Source organism: Sus scrofa, chromosome 1 (genome assembly GCF_054392235.1).
Source record: "Sus scrofa isolate SSC_HxYL_T2T_F1_AM1 chromosome 1, Sscrofa_HxYL_maternal_Yorkshire_Landrace_v2.0, whole genome shotgun sequence".
Lineage (NCBI taxonomy): Eukaryota > Metazoa > Chordata > Mammalia > Artiodactyla > Suidae > Sus > Sus scrofa.
Genome location: NC_139383.1, coordinates 279,893,196 through 279,915,000, shown reverse-complemented (window position 1 = coordinate 279,915,000; position 21,805 = coordinate 279,893,196). Strand labels below are relative to the sequence as shown.

Sequence of the window (21,805 nt, the reverse complement as noted above, 5' to 3'; positions counted from 1 at the left end):
TAAATGCAAAATAAAAACACTGGGTGTGTAAATTTCTCCTTACTGGAAGGCTGAGAAAGACTGAATGGAGAGGGGTGAATTCTTTTATGCATGTAATAGTTCAGAAAACTGATATGATGTCAACATGAATGTGTTTTACAATAAAATTGGGGGTCAGAGCCAGAATGGATTCACTGTCTCTGCAGGCCAGAGCATGGCCACTGTTGCCTAGAATTGAGTAAAGTTGTCAACTGAACTGATGTTTAGCTTCAGTAAGATGGCCTGAAAGAGAAGAGCCAGCACGAGGAAAACTCGCTGAAGCAACTTTTTGCTTTTAGAAACAGCTGATATTTCTAACCCCATCTAAAGGAGGTCAGTTACTTTATCATCTGAAGGCAGAAGATAAATTGACACTTCATCAAAAAATAAAGATATAAATGAACGTCTTCAAAATGAGATCTTGAGATACAATATAAGAAAATACATGCTTTCTGAATTATGATTCTCATAAAAATCATTTCGTATTTCAGATAGGGCATACTGTCTTTACTTAAATTTTTCATCTACATTCTTGTTAACAGTGCACTAAAATTTCACTAAAAAGCAAAAGCACTGAGGTCAAACTATTTCTACCCGTTTAAGATGTTCCATATTAAACCAATACTACGGTTTACTACAATAGTTTTCTAAAATTAACTCTACCATCCAGGACAGTTAAGAGATGAACTTAATCTCCCCTGATTCTGTAACCAGCACAATGAAATCTGCCTACAGTAATAAAGGAAGCACTGCCCACCCAACAGCATTCTGAACAAAAGCTGGCTGTAAGAACTGTAAGCACTGCAAGCTCAAGACCAAAACAAGTCTTACACAGCAAACCTATACTCAAGAGACTTCACTCTTTTCCTTATTCTCTGTCACTGAACAAACTGAGGTAAGACAACACTCTAGGGATGAAATAGCACAGAAGAAGAAAAGCAGAGTGGTTATAAATGTCCTGTTGCAACATTTACGTACATAAAAATCCAGCCATGCATTTCTCTGGTGCCTACCTTATCAAAAGTCCAAGGCACAAAACACAGCACTTAGGGGATGCCAGATTAATACAAACAAAAGAATAATCTACAACATTTCTCCTATCTCCACAGAACCAAGCATTAGCTAAGTCTGACTTTTAAAACACTGCAACAAAAATATGAGTTTTCAACAATGAGAATAAATTTATATGTACTCAGCTAATCATTCAAATAGTTTAAAATCTAAGCTTTGGGCGTAGAATTTAGACAGAGCTTGGGAACAAATCCAAGCTCTGCTACTTAATAGGTGATCTTGGGAAATTTATTAAACGTCCCAGATCTTGGTTTCCTCACCTGAAAAAACAGGAGTAATCAAACAAATCACAATTGGGGCACATAAAGAGAGCTTCACAGTCCATAGCACAGGGTGGGCTCTAATAAATGTTAGCATATAATAATGCATATAATAATGCAGTGATTTCTTTTTCTTTTTTTTTTTAATGGCAGCACCTGACACCGAATGGAAGTTCTCAAGCTAGGGACTGAATCCCAGCCACAGCTGTGACCTATGCCATAGCTACAGCAACGCTGGATCCTTTATTAACCCATTGCACCAGACCAGCAATTAATCCCGGCCTCTGCAGTGACTCAAGCCGCTACAGTCCGATTCTTAAACCCACTGCGCCACATCGAGAACACCATATTTCTAAATAATAATACAGTCAAATGCTATATAATAATTGAGATAGTTCAGTGAACAGAATCCAAAAACTGTGAGGGTTCTACACAAGCAGTAACAGTAACATACTGAACAACTGAAAATGCAGCAAGCAAATAATTCCACAAAGAAGGTACATTTTGGATTCAAACTCTTACCTGGACTCCTTTTATAATGTTCTTTTCATGGCTATTCAATTAGAATGAGATTCAAAAGAAAGAATAAAAACAAAGAAATAACCCTGTAACATAAATATTTCCAATCTTTGCCTTTCACCCCACACACACATACAACCTCCCAAAAGGCCATATAGCATTTAAAACTAATACTCTTTTTTTTTTTTTTTTTGGCCATGCCCATTCCATGTGTAAGTTCCTGGGTCAGGGATTGAACTGGTGCCATAGCAGTGGCCTAAGCTGCTGTATTAGACAACACTGGATCCTTAACCTGCTGTGCCATGAACCTCCTAAAACTAATATTGTCTCTTTTTTTTTTTTTTGACCATGCTCACAGCATGCAGAGGTTCCTGGCCAGGGATCAAACCCATACCAAAGCAATGACCTGAGCCACAGCAGTGACAATGCCTATCCTTAACCCACTGAGCCATCAGGAAAACTCCAAAACTAATGTTTTTCAAATAAAAATTTTCTTGATATAGAAAGATACAATACACTATGGTTATAAAATTATAGTCAATGCACCAAGAAAATCAAGGACTTAGGAAAGAAAAACAGCCAATTTTTGAAAGGAAAGGAGAAAAAATTATTTGTAGGTTTTGCTATAGCTAAGGGATGGAAGAATGTGTGCTAGGAGTCACTAATAAGTCCCTAATGCACATGTAAGTAATAATATAAAAGCCAAGCAGGAAAGACTTGAAAAAAAGATGCTATCTATTGTTACACATTGCCTCTAACAAATAATTGCTAAAAAGCCTGCATATGGAGGACAGTATTATTTGCATATGATCAAAAGAATACTACTGAATAACTGCATTTTAAGTAACATCTAAAACAAAATGAATACATTTCCAGTGCTTCGAAAGAAAACCCCATCCTGGAAAAATTCCTGCTTTATTTCTATCTACAGAAAAATTTTTCTGGAAGATATTTTAAATACCAGCATAATAATAGACACATCACAATTATTTATCTTCACTATCTTCTTTACTATTTAAGATAAAAAGCCAAAGGACAGGTCTATGAACACAAAAAGCATAAAAAACAATCCCTCTGTCAATACTCGTATTTACAAAAAGGCATCTGAATGGCCCACCATCCAAAGTGCTCCCTGTAGCCCAGAAATGGGAATCACAAGTTTGACAGATAACAGAACACTGCACACATCTACTAAAGCTTTTGCTTTATACTAAGAATTTTAAGCCAGAAAAATACTTCAAATGGAGTATAAATGTATTTGATGTCAGGAGTTTATTATCTCAATTCTATAAACAGGAAGATAGAAATACAGTCTTGGAATATTTAAGAATCATTGGCGAACATTATCCCTTTCTCTTATCCTATCCTATCCTCAGACTTTCATTTTTTGTTACACAAGAAATATATACACACAAGGCATATACTTAGATGTTATACAGTCATCCAAAACTAAACACATCCAAAACATCTTTCCTAACACTCCTATCAGTCAGCCAGACCGATATGTTCTCCGGTGTCCAAGTTTTTAAACTCCCCATAAATCTTTGACTTTTCTCTCTAGTCTGCTCACGTTAAATCTTGTTCACTTTGATTGTATAAGAAGTTATAACTGTTCATTCAACACAACTGGAGTTTACAACCTAACTATCTGGTAATCAGTGTTTGCCTCTACCCTCAATCTTTCCCATTTATCCTTTACTTTCTAGAATCTTGTTTCTGAAGAGTTATTTCCCATGTCATCCTTTGGCAAGGGCAGATAAAGAATTATATGAGTAAAATTAGCATTTCTTGAGTATTTCTTATATCTCAAGAGCTCCTATGTATTCTCTCATTATCACATTCAATCTCTCTCAAGGTAAACGCGAAGTTAGTTACATGGTGGGGGTAGTGAAAGGAAAGACAAAATATTTGTATTAAAAAGTTATTTCCTTATCCTTCCTCACTCTTTTGAATCTTATTTTAATTGAATTGCCACTAAATGGATATTACTTACTCAACCTATAGACTTGTACAAGTGACAGATTTTCTGAGTACACCTCTCTTTATATATCATATTGCTTTTTGATACTCCAAGACCTAGAAGATTCAATTGGTTCTCAACTCAACTCAAACATTAAGAGCAGTAATGTATATCTACTGAGCACCTACTATGTACAAGGCACTTGGCTATATGTGTTCATGCCTAATTTCATTTTATCCGCACAACTATTGCCTGAGGTTAAGCACTATAATTATCTCCATTTTGGAAATTTAAAAAGCAACACAGAAAAGTCATTAAGTCACTTCTCCAAGACAACCTACCTGAGAAGTAGTAAAACTGGGACTCAAATCCATGTATGACTCTAAAACCCATATTCTGAATGATTCCTCTCTCATGAGTGTAAAGCTCCCCCCACAACCTCCATCTTACCTTATTACTTTCACTTTTTCTTCTACTTTGGCAAAAATTTGTCATCCTTTACATGTGACTTCCCTGAAAAGTCTATTAAAAGTCTCCCAAAAATGATCCATTTCCTTTCCACCTTCAAAATTCTACTTTATTCTCTTCATCTTATAAAACCTTCTTAGATTAGTACCATCCATTTCCAGTCTAGATGATACAGTGCCAGCCACCACTCCTGGCCTCTGTTCTCTCCAAATATTTCGTGCTTTGGTACAAAGAACTAGTGTTATGTATATGTATTCTTGTCACTTGACATTAGCACAGTCCAATTTAATCTCACGAAGAACAAAGAACAGCAAGGTACAACACTAGCAAACAATAGATTTAATTATATTTATGTAGATAACTTGGTTATATCCTAAGAATGTGATTTGATGAGAGATTTTTCATATCCCTGCAAAGTATATACTCTTATCATTTCCCATTTGCAGCCCAAATCTTCTGTTTACCTAAGTATGTCTGGAGTTTCTGATGATACTAAGGAGATATAATACAAGCACTACAAATGAGAAGCTGTAGTTTAGTGTAGCAATTGTTTATGTGGATTGCAAACGTTTCTTTAAAACTGTGAGAGAGACACTATCTCTACAGTGTTCTTGAAAAATAAAGGGAAGAGAAACAAAGAGAGGATGGCACAGTCTGTTCTTCCTCAGAGTGCTAAATACATGGCATTGGCACTGCTATTGGAATGTTTCCATCTACCATTGCAACTGGGCGGCACCAACCAAGAATGCATTCTTTAGCTGCTACCTTTTGGGAAAACTTAACAAAACAAACACCTTGAACATTCTTGAGACCTTCACTATTCTGAAAAACCAACTGCAGAACCAGTTCAAATGACCCCTTATTAATCTTAATTAATACCATCTAGATTTCTTTTTAAGCATATTTTCATTTTAACATTTTTAATGTAAGGTCGTACAGTCCAAAATACAAAAAGTACATTTTAAAGTGTTTTTCTGTCCACACACACAGCATGCAAAAGTTCCCAGGCTAGAGATCGAACCCACACCACAGCAGAGACAATGCTAGATCCTTAACCTGCTATTCCACAAGGGAACTCCTAAAGTTATTTTACTATTCTTGAACGCAAACACCTTGTTCTTCTCCAAAGGCATATAATTTCCTGTGTTTCTTATGTATGCCTGGAGATATTTTACATATATAGGTGTATATACACATATACACAAACTATTAGAAATACACACACAAAATTAATACATATTTCGATTGTTTTTCCCTTTGTTAATACATATACGGAGTTCCCATTGCAGCACAGCAGAAATGAATCCGACTAGTAACCACGAGGTTGCGGGTTTGATCCCTGGCCTCACTCAGTGGGTCAAGGATCTGGCATTCCCATGAGCTGTGGTGGAGGTTGCAGACGTGGCTCGGATCCGGCATTGCTGTCTGTGGCTGTGGTGTAGGCCAGCAGCTACAGCTCCCATTTGACCCCTAGCCTGGGAACCTCTATATGCCGTGGGTGCAGCCCTAAAAAGACAAAAGACAAAAAGAAAAAAGAAAAAAACATACTCTGGAAACTAGTTCTATATTAGGGCATAAAGAGCTTCATCATTCTCTTTTATGGGTCGTATAGTATTATATTGAATGAGGTAACATACTTCATTCAACCAGTTCCCTACTAATGAACATTTAGATTATTTCCAAGCTTATAATAAATGCTATAATTATTTTCAAATACATAAAAATTTTTTACATGCAAATATATATAAAAGCTTAATTCTAAGAATTGTAACTGCTGGGTCAAAGGATTAAAAAATTTATTTTGTCATTTATTTATTTTTTCTAGTTATATTTTCCCAGTGTTATTGGGAAATATATCACTGTATAAGTTTAAGGTATACAGCATGATGGTTTAATTTACATATCTAGTAAAGTGATTACTACAATAGATTCAAGCTAATAACCATCTTCTCATATCGAGCCAATAAAAAGAAAAAAGGAAAAAATTTTCTTCTCATGATGAAAACTCATAGTATATACTCTCTTGACAACTTTCCTACATATCATACAGCAGTGTTAGCTACAGTCATGATGTACATTACCAAAATTTTGATAGATATTGCCAAAAAAGGTTATAACAATTTATATTTCCAACAGCAATTTGTAAGACTGCCTGTCTCTACACCCCTTTCATCGCTGTTACCAAACTTTTTGATCTCTGCCAATCTGATAGATTTTTTAAAAGGTGGTTCCGTGAAGTTTTACTTTGTTCTGACTCTTATTCAGTAGAATGGAGTGGTTAAGCGTGTGGGTTCTGGGGCTATATCTCCTGGCTCTGCCACTCATTTGGTTACGCATTCACTGTGCAACGATGGGCAAGTAACTTAACTTCTGTGCCTCTACTTCCTCATAAATCGGGTGGGGCAATAGTAGTCCAATTTCAAATGTTCTTATGAAAATCAGGTGAGTTAATACATTTGAAGCACCTAGAATTGTGCCTGGCACACAGTAAACACTTGCTAAACCATAGTTATTTTTATCTTGAGTAAGGGTGGGCAATTTTGTTTGCATGTTTAAGAGTTATTTGTACTGCTTTTTCTAATTGTCTTTCCATGCCTTTTGTCGTTGTTTTATTGGATTAGAATCCAAAATATACAGAACTACTACAAATCAATAAAACAAGCCTAACAGAAAAGCAGGCAAAGGATGTAATAGGTCACGAAAAAAGTAAAAACTGGTCCATTTTAAGTCTTAGCCACTATCACAACAGCATTCTCCCCTTAAAAACTTATTGAAACGTGACACTTAATGGAGTTTTTGCTTCCCTTACTCTCTCTCCAGCTACTTTTCTGAGTCTCAGTTCATCTGTTTCTTTTCTCACAGAAATTTTCCCAGACATTCATAACACTTGTCAGGCTCTGAAATTATTCTTAGTTATTGACTTATTTTTTTGTCTGTCTCTCTGTACTAAAGTGTATGGTCTTTGAGGGTAGCATACTCGTCAGACATGTTCAGTGCTGTATTCCCAGCACCTAGAAGAATCTCTGGGTTAGACAAAGCAAGTAGTATTTATCTGATTGATGACACTGTTTAAAGTTAAATTGAAACTAGAACCCTCATAAAGCACAGATAAGAATATAAATGGTGCGGCCACTATGGAAAAAAGTCTAGCAGTTCCTCAAAGATTAACATAGAGTTACCTTACCATATGACATGGCAATACCACTCCAAGGTATACACCCCCAAAAAGTGAAAATATATGTCCATACAAAAACTTATACTTGAATGTTCCTTACAGCATTATTCATAATAGCCAAAAAAAGTGAAATAACCCAAATATCCATCAATTGATGGGTAGATAAATAAAATATTCAGTCAATGGAAAACCATTCTGCAATTTAAAAAAAATGAAATATTGATATATGCTGTAACATGGAAGAACGTTGAAAACAAAATGCTGAGTCAATTACAAAAGACCACATACTGTATGATTTCACTGATTTGAAATGTCAAAAACAGGCATACTGGAGTTCCCGTCGTGGCTCAGTGGTTCACGAACCCAGCTAGCATCCATGAGGACACGGGTTCAATCCCTGGCCTCACTCAGTGGGTTAAGGATCTGGTGGTGCCATGAACTGTGGTGTAGGTTGCACATGCAGTTCAGATCCCGTGTTGCTGTGGCTCTGGCGTAGGCTGGTGGCCACAGCTCCGATTAGATCCCTAGCCTGGGAACCTCCATATACTAAAAGACAAAAAGACCAAAAAAAGCCCTAAAAGACAAAAAAGACCAAAAAAAAAAAAAAAAAAAAAAAAGGCAAACTTGGACAGAAAAGTAGGTTAGTGGTTGCCTAGAGCTAGGGGTGAGGAGAAAATTGGAAGGAAATGGGTATGAGGCTTGTTTAAGGAAGTAATGAAAATTTTCTAAGATTGATTTTTGTGATGGTTGCACAATTCCGTGACTATGCTTTAAAAAAAGTACTGGATTTTCCACTTTAAGTGGATGAACTACATTATGCGAATTATATCTCAATAGAGTTGCTATTTTTTTAAAGTTAAAATTTCGATGTTTGACACTGAAGGAATGGAGATATCACTACCACTTTACTGGAACTGATGTGTGGATTTGGGAAGAAAAGAAGAGGAGGAGGGAGGAAAAAAAATCTCCTTTTTAGAGTGCTAAAGTCATTCTATTACCTAAAAAGATCATTCATAGATAATCCAATTTCATTTTTTTTCTTCTCCAAACTGATCTAGAACTGAATAACCTCTGTCTTGTTTTCTCTTGTTCAAAGCTCTTCTTATAAGACTCATCTGCAGCAAATGTGGAACCAGATCTCCATACACCATTACTGTGTAAGCCTAACACTGCTTCTTGGCATGAAGCTGAGACAGGGGAGGACATCAGGAAAAGCCAGCATTCATTTGCGAGTTATAACACTGATGAGGAGTTCAGGTAGCAGGCAGGACTGTGTTCTGTTATGCAACACCACTCTGGCACTTTCATAGTAATCTGAAAGCCACATACATTTTATGGTCGCAAATGCTCTAATTCTTTCATCTTTAATAAAGAACCATAGATAAGAGGCTTTTAAAATATCATTCTTAACCTTTTAAGCTACTGTTTTATGAAATAACTGAAGACCCTTTATAGATATCCTATAGTCATCGCAAATGTTCTCAGAGCATTAAACTGAGTTTAGACAAAGTTGATTTATTTCTAATGCCCTCAACCTAAATCTTTCTGGTTTAAAGTACTCTGAAGGTTGCCTTCCAGAGCCATGTTACAAAAAATTCAGAGAAAGTAAGACTACAGTAAATAAGAAAGGTACAGGAGTTCCCGTTGTGGGGCAGCAGAAACTAATCCAACATGGAACCATGAGGTTGTGGGTTCGATCCCTGGCCTTGCTCAGTGGGTTAAGGATCCGGTGTTGCCATGAGCTGTGGTGCAGGTCACAGATGCATCTCGGATCTGGCATTGTTGTTGCTCTAGCATACGCTGGCAGCTACAGCTCCGATTAGACCCCTAGCCTGGGAGCCTCCATATGCCTCAGGTTCGGCCCTAAAAAAAAGAAGAAAGGTACAGGCCTTGGAGCCAGATAAATCTCAGTTTGACTCTAGCATCGTCACTTACCAGCCATATAATCTGAGGCCAGTAACCTAACTTTGCTAATCCTTAGTTTTCTAACCCATACAATTAGAAATGGAATAATACAAATTTATGGCGGTCTTAGGAGTCAGCAAGAAAATGTAATACTTTCTTCATTACCAGCACATTCTTGGTATATTGCAGGAACTTACTGCTGTAAATACTAATTTCTTCTCCCTATTTAGTCCTCTTCCTAATCATACTTCAATAATGAGCACCAAAGGATAAAGCTCAAAAGTAATCTCTCTTAAGCCAAATTGCATGCTGAAGCAACACAGAGGCAAAATCATACAGTAGTTAAGATGACACAGACTCTGAAACTTCCAGAAATAAGAACATAGCAGTGTAGATATTTCAAAAATCTCACAAAACTTTGTCATTATAACCAGACAGAGCAATCAGGAACGAATAAACCCACATATGACATCTACAGAAGTAGGTGACAAAGAATCCTCTCCCAAATCCTAGAGTATAGATAGGTGTGGCCAAAAACATCCAACAACAGCAAGTGGTGACAGCAAGGAGAAGTACAAAGGGATAGTCATGGAACTCAAAACTTACCAAGAAAAAAATCGCTCCCAAAGGGAAAAGGACCAATGCTATGTCAGATCCTAGGCATTCACTTGCTGAGAACTACTGAAATAAAAGGAGTCCATACAGGCTCCAAGCCATGAAGAAAAACAATGTTAAAACCTGAAGACTACTTAAATGATGTAACTATCAGTCCAACCTCAAACACAGTGGTTTGTACATCCTCAGGGAGACATAATTTGAGGGTCCTCCCCTAAAAAACTGCAAAGAAGGCTTTACCTTCATCCAAGAGTCTAGATTGTTATTTTGAAACCATTATAGATTTAAAGAAAATAATTATGTTAATTTTGTTGGGAATCCAATTTTTAGCATAAAGAAGTGTAAGCAAAACCCTGTAATCTTAAATTTGAACCACAATGATCAATGTGAACTCACGTTTCCCCCCTCCTTTCCTAAAATCAAACAACCCAGAAGTAATAAGTACCCACACTGTAGTCTTTATATATCATCCTTCAATAAAAAGAACCATAGCTCTTTGGAGAAATGGCAGATTCCAGACCTAATGCAGGTAATACACAAGATGAGCCTGGAATTTTTGTTGTGCCAGAAAGTAAGAAGCTATAAAAGAATATTGATAAAAGAACACAGAAGCCAGCTAGAAGGGGCTCCCACTGGACAAATGTGGGGCAATTTCAGCATCAAAAAGCATAATGCAACTGATTAAAACACACTGCACACACAAAAAGCCAAGATTCACAGTAACAACTAAAAAAAGGAAAAGAAAAAGAAAGAAAGAAGTAAAAACTTACACACCACTGGAGGAGTCTAAGGCACTACCTCATTACTCTGGAAATAGATAATTAAAGAGAAAGAATTATTCTTTTTTTTTTTTTCTTTTTTGGCCCCTCCGTGGCATATGGAGTTCCTGGGCCAGAGATCAGATCTGAGCTGCAGCTGTGACCTAAGCCACAGCTGTGGCAACGCTGGATCCTTAGCCCACTATGCTTGGCTGGGGATCGAACCAGCATCCCAGTGCTCCCAAGATGCTGCTGACCCCACTGCACTACAGCGGGAACTCCAAGATTGATGCATTCTGTACTGCTTGAACTGCATTTCAGGACAACCAAATAGCCCTAGTAGATCAAATAATTGGAAAGTATCACTTTTAACTTCTTAGAAATTCAGTAATTCAGTATACCTCAATTAAAAAAAAAAAAAAAGAAAGAAAGAAAGAAATCCAGCTTTGATCACCAATGGGAGGTGAAAGGATGATGAATCAGAAACTTCACAATGAAAGTATCAGGAGAGCAGTAGCGGAATCCACTGATCAATCTTCACATTACAAAAAGTAAGACAAGCAAACTTTATGGCAGATGCAATACATTATGAATCTTTAGATCTAACTTAGTCTAGAAAAAATTCAGGGAATAGAGGCAAAAATTAAATGATGCCATGAAAAATTAATCAGCAAAATCCAGAATGGAAGGCATTCTTCAGGATAACCACTTGGTTTCTGCAACAAGTCTGTGTGGTATGTGGAAAAGCACAGTTGTGGGGGGGGGGGGGGAGGCGGTATCTGTTCTAGTTTAAAAGATAGTTAAGAGTCACAGCAATCAAATATAGTGAATGAATGTTTTTGAATCCTGATTCAAACAATCCAACTGTTAAAAGACATGTTAGACAATCAGGAAAACTAAACAGAGAATAGATGATATTAAGGAAATCTTGTTAATTGAGGAACTTAATTTTGTGAGTTGTGATAGTGGTCCTGTGGTTTATATAAAGAAGAAAATATCTTTTAAAAAGAGAACTTGGGGTTCTCGTCATGGCTCAGTGGTTAATGAATCCGACTAGGAACCATGAGGTTGCAGGTTCAATCCCTGGCCTCACTCAGTAGGTTAAAGATCCGGCATTGCCGTGAGCTGTGGTGTAGGTCAGATGAGGCTCAGATCCCACGTTGCTGTGGCTCTGGCGTAGGCCAGTGGCTACAGCTCCGATTCGACCCTAACCTTGGAACCTCCATATGCCACGGGTGTGGCCCTAGAAAAGACAAAAAATAATAATAGTAATTAAAAAAGAGAGAGAGAGAACTTAAGTATTTCAGGGTGAAATAATACAGAATCTGGAATTTACCTTAAGATATTCCAGCAGGAAAAAGTTGGAGGAGGAGATATGAAACAAGTATTAATGGTGGTTAAATCAGGCTGATGGTTATAAGAGCTCAATGTGCTCTCTACTTTATGTTTGAAAATTTTTATAACAAAACATAAATCATACAAACCAACAAATAACAAAGAGACAAAAAAAAAAAAAACCCACAATATGAGCTCCAGAATTAGACAGTGAAGAGACTGAATCCTAGCTCCACCAATTATTAATTATGCAAATCTGGGCAAATCATTTAACTTTAAGCACCGTGCTCCTATCAAATGGAGGAAATAGCACTCGCATTTACTAAGTTTGAATGAGATACTCCAAATAAAGCAGAAAGAATGTTTCTAGTACATTGAAAAAGTCCAGTAAATGTCAGCCATTGCTATCATTGCTATTAGTAGCAGCAATATTGTAAAAGATGCAACTGCAAAGACTCTTGAATAGTTCTTAATGTGAAGGGCCAATGTTTCTTTTCATCAAAATTCTTATTTCTTTTTCAAAAACACATTTAAATACACAATACCAAACATCTATAAATAACTATTTTTCCTTTTCTATTACTCAGCTTTTGAAAACTAATAAGCACAAAAATCAATAAAACAGCAAAGGTCAATTGTTTCAAATTTTATACTATTCTTCAATTAATATTCTATAATTTGTGGTTCTTTTTTAATTTAAATTTTCTCTACAATGATACATAAAAGAAATTATACGGCTAATAGCAAATCTAAGAAACATTCAAAGCCATCTTTTTTTCAACTGAAAGCTGAAAATATTTTTCTCATTTCTAAACAAAATCACTTAGGTGCTCATAATATATACGCTTTACATAATACCAAAAAAAATCCCTTTTGTAAATAAAAAATTATACGGAAGTCGACAGAGCTGAGGTAACTGAGAAATTTTTCCTTTCACTTTTAATCAGGCTTCCTGTTGTAAGAGCTCAGCAGACAGTGACGCGAGACACTGCCTCCCAACTTCAGTTCACCTTTGCAGTTCCACAAGGGACACCATGTCAAGATTGTTCAGCTTTTTTGATGAGTGCTGCGTGGGTAACTAATGTGTAAATGCAGATACGTATAGAAAGCAGTTTTGACAGTGATGTATTGCAACTGGTTCCAGATGTCGGTAAGAGATGCTTGGCCAGGCATCTGGGGCTCCACTGCCACAGAGCAGTGCCAGGACCAAGCCAATCTTCAAAAGACCATGGTACCTTAATTCTTCAATTAGAATCTTCTTAAAACAATTACTTTTTGCTTCTCTTCTTTCAGAAAAAAAAACACTGAAATATTTCTATTTTGTTGTTTTCTTAAATTTAAAGAAAGGAAGGTTGAAATATGGAGCATCCTAACAGTTTGGCTGAAAGAAAACTTCAAAGCCAACTGCTGAGATACTCAAAATTAAGCACATATCGATGTCATATAATGAGAATTTAACTAAATTACACTGAAACTTGAATACGTATAGAAGTTTAAGCAAGCCCTGGTTAGCAAAGTAAATGTTGAGTTTGCTCACCTAATGATACTAGAATTCCTAAGATCATCATTAACATAGCACATATATAACAATAATTATAAATCAAATTATCAAGCTTATTTCTCTTTTTGCTGTCTATAAACTTGACAAGTGTATATTAGCTAAAGAAAATTACTGCATTTGCACTGACTTTAAGAACTAAATGATAAATTCTGTAATACTGTATTTTGGGAATAAAATCCTAGAAAAGGACTGACAAGCAGCCTGTGAATAAATGAAATTCCTGGTCCACTGGCTAATAAAGTGCAATAAGATGTATACAAAAATTCCAAAGTAGAAAGACATTATTACAATCATGCAATGAATAGCCTTTAACCTTTAAAATTGATAAAGTTGCACTTTGTACATGAAAAATGTTGTAGCACAGCTCCAACATAAGCATTTGGTCTAAAGGGAATTTTTTCAAATAACCTGTCTGTCTCCCTCCTCTTTCAATACCAAACTCACTGCTCCAATCAAAAAAACTCTCAGGGGATTACCTACAGCTACATTCTCTCCATGTGGTTTTGCTATAAGGCATTTTCTCATTGATCAAGGGAACAGCAGAAAGCATGCGTTCTGTTTATCCTGCAACAAAGAAGGTGACTTATGTTACTGATTTTCAGTATCAAATCAAAGGTTTTAAAATACTTTTAATAAAGGCAAACTGGTCTGTCAGAATGATGTTTAGAACTCTATGTTCCTTTTGATTTCCTAATAAATTAAATATATTGAACATTCTAAATACGTTACAAAACTTCTAATCTGTGAGAGAACCTTGTGGTCAATAACTTCCTGTTAAAAATAAATTTTTTAACTACAGCCCAAAGCTGCTTTGTTTGGTCAGATACAGCTTGATATGCTAATTGAAAGGTCAAGAGTAGTTTTAAAAACTGACCGATCTTATTTTTTTAGATGGATCATCAAATTTATTTCTAACCTTGCATTTAAATGATCAACCAGTAAAATTTTATTACAAGCTTAGAATACATTAAAGAATGGTGCCAGATAGCAAAGAGCTATAAAGTATTTATTCCAATCTTCCCTTTTATAGGGTTTTGTTATGACAAATATTTGTTGTGACATGCATAGCAACAAAAACAAAACAAAACAGTCTTAATTTTGGTCCTATCTTAAATATGATGGTTTTGATTTATAATAAATTATGTTCAACAAACAAAAATAAGTTGGAATATTTCTACAAAGCTTTTTAAATTATTCTGAAATATGTAAACTTTAATATATAACTGTATAATCTGATACAATTATAAGTATCAGATCTGGCAGCTCAAAAATTACTGCCCATGAAAATGTGGATGCAAGTATAAATATAACTGAATGACTTTTGTGTTTTATCTTGTCAGTTAACTAATAGTTCAAAAGAATTCCTCTGGACAGCAAGCTGGTACTTCCAAAAAAGCAAAATACAAATTACTATAGCCAAAAGTCCAAACTTAAAAATTACTAACATTTTGGGAGTTCCCCACTATGGCGCAGTGGGTTAAGAATATGGATGTCAGCTTGGGTCACTGTGGAGGCACAGGTTCGATCTCTGGCCCAGTGCAGTGGGTTAAAGGATCCAGCATTGCTGCAGCTGTGGCATAGGCTGCTGCGGTGGCTCGGATTAAATCCCTGGCCTGGGAACTTCCACAGGCCACAGGTGCAGCCAATAAACAAAATAAAAAACAAAAAACCTACTGACATCTGTATCCAACACACAAAAACATGGCAGAGTAAGGTCCTAAATGAATTTAGTCTCTGATTCTGGCACAATTTCAGAACAAAACCATGTATTAAACAGTCTTATTTCTGGTGGCAATGTAAATTGGTATAACCACTTGGGAAAGCAATTCAGCAACATCGAGTAAAGTTAGAATACGGGCATATTCTATAACCCAACATTTTTATTTCTAGTTACATACCTCAGAAAAATTCTTACATGTGGACATGAATATGTGTACAAGCATATTTATAGCGGCAAATCTTTGGGAACAATTTAAGCATCCATCAACAGTGAAATAAATATGAAGTTTATCTGCATGATGGAATAGTACAAAGCAGTTAAAACTAATGAAACTGATCCACAGGTATCTAATTGGACACACTTCAAAAACAATGGTCAGGGAAAAGAGCAAGCTACAAAACTGGATATACACATTATATTTATATCAATACTAAAAATATCAACTATATATTATTACATATGAACACAAACATATATACTAAGTTTTTTTTTAATTCAAATGAGAAGCAATATGCACCAACTACAAGATAAGTACCACTCAGGCATAGGTAGGAAAGTTAGTGGACTAAGGGGATGGAGAATCTTCAACTACATATAACTTTTTAAATATAAATATCTAAAGCAAATATGGCAAATGTTAACATCTGTTAAATTTAACAGGAAGGAATATGGATTGCCACATGCTTGAAATATTTTACAATTAAAAATATGTAAAAACTCCATATACCCTACAAAACCTTTTACTTCTGAATTTCTACCAATAACTCATTCAAATACAATCATTTACACACTGCATAATTTTGTCGGGTCAAAAAGTATGCCCATAGTTGAAGGACAACTAATAAGGTGAAGTTGAACTGTCTAAGTACTCAGAACTGATATTACCATTATTATGTTTTTGTAGCATTCATAATCATAGATATATTTTCAAAAGAAAGATTCCACTAATCGCCGATGACTCTACATGAATCAGCAAATATTCCAGACAAGCTAGAGTCCCCAAGCACTTATAACATCTGATTTTCAATTTTGTCTGAAACTTCACATAAAAACATTTTAAGGAACGAGGAAGGTTATTCCTGTATCATTCATGACAAATAATCAAGATACGAGAACAGTAATTAAATTACTTAGATTTCAAGTCAGGAAGCTTTTTTTCAAATAAAAAATCATACACGGAGTTCCCATCATGGCTCAGTCGTTAACGAATCTGACTAGGAACCATGAGGTTGCGAGTTCAATTCCTGGCCTTGCTCAATGAGTTAAGAATCCAGCATTGCCATGAGCTGTGGTGTAAGTCACAGACACGGCTTGGATCCTGCTTTTCTGTGGCTCTGGCGTAGGCTGGCAGCTATGGCTCTGATTAGACCCCTAGCCTGGGAATCTCCATATGCTGTGAGTACGGCCCTAGAAAACAGAAAAACAAACAAACAAACAAAAAATCCAACATATGAAAGATTAGACCAGACCCATAAAAATGTTTGAAGTAGATAAAAATCATTTTAAGAAAGAATTTCATAAGATTGTGGTGAATAAAGGAACTTATTAAGCTAATTTAATTCTAGTAGTTTTCTACTAGAATTAAATTCTAACTTTTGGAACTAGCTAAATATTAGTGTTACTGCCTTTCTCATTCAAAGATACTACGCTAAAATTGAACTGATTGAAAACTGCTATTCATAGTACACATTTAGAAAGTGTCTCCTAATGCAAAATTAAATAAATTTCCAGAATATTCTAGCAAAGATTCTAAATTACAATCTAAAATAAAGGAATCTGGTAGTTCTCTGGTGGCCTAGTGGGTTAAGGATGTGACATCATCACTGCTGTGTAGCAGGTTTGACCTCTGGCTTGGGAACTTCAGCATGCTGCACGTGTGGCCAAAAAAATTAATAAAATAAAACAAGAGAAAATAAAAAGAAAAAAAATAGATAAAATAAAACAAGGGAAGCTACTATATTGAGCTTGGTCATATTACAATCATGGATGGATCCTCTAAATACCAAAACTGAGCAAAAAGGACAATGAAAAATGGATACTTACTAGCAGTCTACAGCACATCAGAAGTAAAAGGTGATATTTATTTGTAAAATGAGAATACTTTCTATATCAGCGGTATTTGAAGTGTGGCTCAGGTACCCTTGTGGGCCCTAAGGCACCCTCAGGGTTCTAGCAAGGTCAAAACCATTTTCGCAATATTACTAAGATGTTGTTGCCCTTTATCCTCTCATTTGCTCGCGAGCATACAAGGAAGTTTACAAGTGGCCACGTGAAGTATGATATCACAACAGATTGATGCAGAGCAGATATGAGAATCCAGCTATTGAAGTCAGACACTGAAGAGGTTTGCAAAAAAAAAAAAAAAGGAAAACAATGCCATACTTCTAATTTTTTCTTTTGAAAGCCATAAGTTTTTTATTTTTTAATTTTACTTTTAAGATATTAAAAATACAATCAGTTTATTATTGTTATTTTAAAATAAACTAATAATTTTTATTTCTTGTATAGTGAATATTGATAGATATAATCCACATAAGCAAAAGTTCTCTAGGGTTCTCAATAATTCCGTGTGGCATGGAAAAGGGTCCTGAAAACATACAGAAAACCAGTGACCTAGACCTTAGAGCTGATATGAGGATGAAATGAACTAATACCTGTAAAGAACTTTTCACAAGGTATGGCAAACAGTAAGTTCTCCATAAATACTAGCTGTCATTGTAATAGTACGATAGCTGATTACAGAAAGCAATGTTGACACCAACGACCCTTAGGAATTTGTCTTCCATTCTCTAGTAAGCAATGAGTATTCTTTTAAAAAATTTTAAAAAGTCAAATTTAATTCATCATATAGATTTTAATTTAAATTTTATCTTAGTAAGTCTAAAACTATCTTTCTAGATCTGGTAAATTTCCTTATGAACTAGAAAGGCCTTGATTCCTTAGACTTAAAATATACCTTGGAGTCTACCACAGAGTTCTCTTTTCCTTTGAGCCTACCAGGAAAGAAGCAAGAAGCAGCCTGTGTCCTGTGCCAACCACGACAAATTAATCAGGATATTTCATTCTCGTAAAATTAAAAGTCTTGCCTTCCTCTGAAATACAAGATCAATACAGGAACACTGAGTAACAGAACTGAAGGGCTTTGAACAAGCTTTTGGTCAGACCCCAGACTACGGTCAGATCTAGCACATATCCAAGACAGACCAAGAGATACAGAGAATAACAAACTGAGTAGTTACTTTTCACACTAGAGGTTAAGCAGCTCTTCCACAAAGCCAACCAAAATCTTTCTTCCTTTCATTTTAAGGTCACTTCCTTATGTTTCATCTTATTTATTTATTTATTTATTTATTTATTTATTTAGTAGGTGAAGTATAGTTGATATACAATGTTGTATTAATTTTTACTGTACAGCAAAATGATTCAGCTATATAAATGCATACATTCTTTTTTACATTCTTTTGCATTATGATTTATCTCAAGATATTGAATATAGTTCCCTGTGCTCATCTTTTATTTATAAAAATAAAAAATAAATATGAATTATAAATAAAAGTGTAATAATAATAATAGTAAATATGAAGTATGAAGAAAAAATAATAGCTTACAGAATATAGAAGCCAAATCCCTGGCATCAAGCTTATAAAAACCTTTCAACCCTTTAGCCTTCTTTCATTCTCTTAACCTTTCTTTTCTACCTTCTAAACTCCAAAATAAAAACCATATTGGATCTTTTGGGTTTTTTCTTTAAAAAAAAAAAGTGAACTGACTGATCCAAAGTTGCTACCACAAAAATTTCATCAAGGCACTGGGGGACTATTTAGCCTTCTAAAACGTTCTTAGAAATTGTGACATATCAAATTGTTTCCAAACCTAACATAGAAAACATTCCTTAAAACTATCACCAAAGGAGTTTTCATTGTGGCTTAGCAGGACCTGAGGTCTCTGTGAGGATGTGATTTTGATCCTTGGCCTTGCTCAGTGGATTAAGGATCTGGCATTGCTGCCTTGTTGCCTAGGGTGCAGATGCAGCTTGGACCTGGGGTGGCTATGGCTATGGCGTAGGTCACAGGTGCAGCTCCAATTCAACCCCTGGCCGGGGAACTTTCATATGCTCAGGTATGGTCCTAAAAAGAAGGAACAAAAAACGAAAGAAAGAAAGAGTTCCCATTGTGCCTCAGCATGTTAAGAACCTGACTAGTATCCACGAGAATGCAGGTTTGACCCTGGCCTTGCTCAGTGGGTTAAGGATCCGGCATTGCCCACGAGCTGCAGTGTAGGTCACAGATGCGGCTCAGATCTGGTGTTGCTGTGGCTGTGACTATGGTGTAGGCCAGCAGCTGCAGCTCCAATTAGATCCTAGCCCAGGAACTTTCATATGCCACAGGTGTGGCCCTAAAATGAAGAAAAGAAAGAAAAAATTCATTTTCTGAAGTGCATGTACAGATGAATGTAAGGAAATACACAGTGTCATGACAAATTTTAATGTGTTTTGGGTTTGTTTTTTTTTCCTGGCTGTGCCCAAGATCAAACTTGCACTACAGCAATGACAATGCTGATCCTTAACCACTAGGCCACCAGGGAACTACAATAATGTGTATATTTTTATAATACTACAGTGACTGGGACAAATTTGGAAATGTCAATAATCAGTAACAACGGTAAGGCATGAGCAGGGGAATCAGGGCATGTTCATTTCTCCCCCTTTCTCACAACTGTATTTCTGAGTTTCAACCATCACAGTGGCTTCGCAAAATATGACTGTACTATGGACTTTCACATAAAAAATTCAAACATAGTTAAACTTAATGAATGGTAGCAGCTACTGACAAAGAAAATTTCACATCATTTTTTAACACCATTCGACAAAAAAAAATAATAATAATAATAACAATAACAAAAAACCCACAGGTATAAATCCAAATTATACAACTGCTGAAATGAATGATCTATTAAAACCCCAAATTCAACTACCGATTAATATGTGTTTCCTAAGTATGAAGTACTGAATTAAGGCTGAGGATGTCACAATGTAGTATGTGGAGTTTTTAAACAATAATTTAATACCATCGGCTTCAACACTGAGATGATACCTGTATAAATATATGGGAAAAGAGTAATGAAATATATGCATTTATCAAATTATAAAGCCTTTCTTCTACTATGGTCGAATTACAATCCAAGTTAAATTTAAACAGTATCCTTTTAAACTCTTTTCTAAACTGCTAAAAATTTTGTTTATAAAAATGTCACCTATTAGATCTGAATGTAAAGTATGCTCAGGGAAAAGTCAAGTTTCAACAAGAAGAAACACATTCATTTTAGAGTTTCTACAAAGGTGCTAACATTTTCAGTAAAAGTATTATTTACAATGAAAAACCACATGTGCAGAAGAAATGTTTTGAAAGTGCAGAACAACAAAAGAGTCCCTCCTTCAAAAATAATTGTCAATGATCAAAGAATTTTCCCAGATCTTCTGCACAAAAGACCTAGAGAAAAAAACACTCTCAAGGCTGCTTGCAAGAGCACTCCGTATCCCACCACTAATCAGGTAAGAGGATTAAGTCCATTCTTTTAAAGCTACACAGCATATATGCTAGGGTTAAAAATATTTTCACAAAATTTTTCCAACAAAAGAACAATATATTAGGTTCACAAGCATATTAGCTCGCTGCCACTGTTTACAACCTATCTTTAAATATTAAATTTTAATTTTACTTATTTAGGAAAAATTACATAATTCTTCATAGCACAGTTTAAAAATAACTCCACTATTAATGCAGGCCCTTTATTTAATCACAGGCTAATTTACTCCTGACAGAAAGTAAATTCCACTATTTTCTGTGAGGCTTTATGAAATTGCCATCATTTTTAATTAATTCTTAATTAAAATATATTACACCACAGCTTCTACCCATCTCTCTTGATATTCTAACATAATCAATTCAAGACCATTTACATATCATTAATTAAAAGCCTTCCTCTCTCATCCTTAAAATCATAATGAGGCTCTATTTCTCATTAGGAGCCTTTAAGGGATAAAATAACAATAGAGTCAAAAATGAATGGTAATTTTAAAAAATAATAACTTATATCTTTAAAATACTGTATAGTGGACAGGGCTATTTTCAAAAATTCTCAACTTTAGAGAATTCTTGAATTCTCTCTGTATGTTTTTCAACAACACAGAGCAACAATTGGTTATACTTTGAAACTAAATCTTCAAATAAGACAAAAAATAAAGAAGAAATAGTAGCATCTCTGAAACTGGGAAAAATCAAATCGATTTCTATATCTGGAGAATAAGTCTTACCATGAGTGCTAGAAACAAGCAAGTTACTATAAAAGAGGGAAAAGAAGACAATTAACATTGCCTTGCTTTCATCTCCATTTTTTAAAACGTGCCTAAAATTTCAGAAATGATACAATCTAAACTGTCC

The 21,805-nt window shown here is 35.3% G+C and overlaps 1 protein-coding gene across 4 annotated transcripts in view; it reads right to left on the bottom strand.

The window, feature by feature from the left end:
• Positions 1 to 21,805, bottom strand: part of PBX3 (PBX homeobox 3) — a 227,346-nt gene that overhangs the window by 135,448 nt on the left and 70,093 nt on the right. The window lies entirely within an intron of this gene.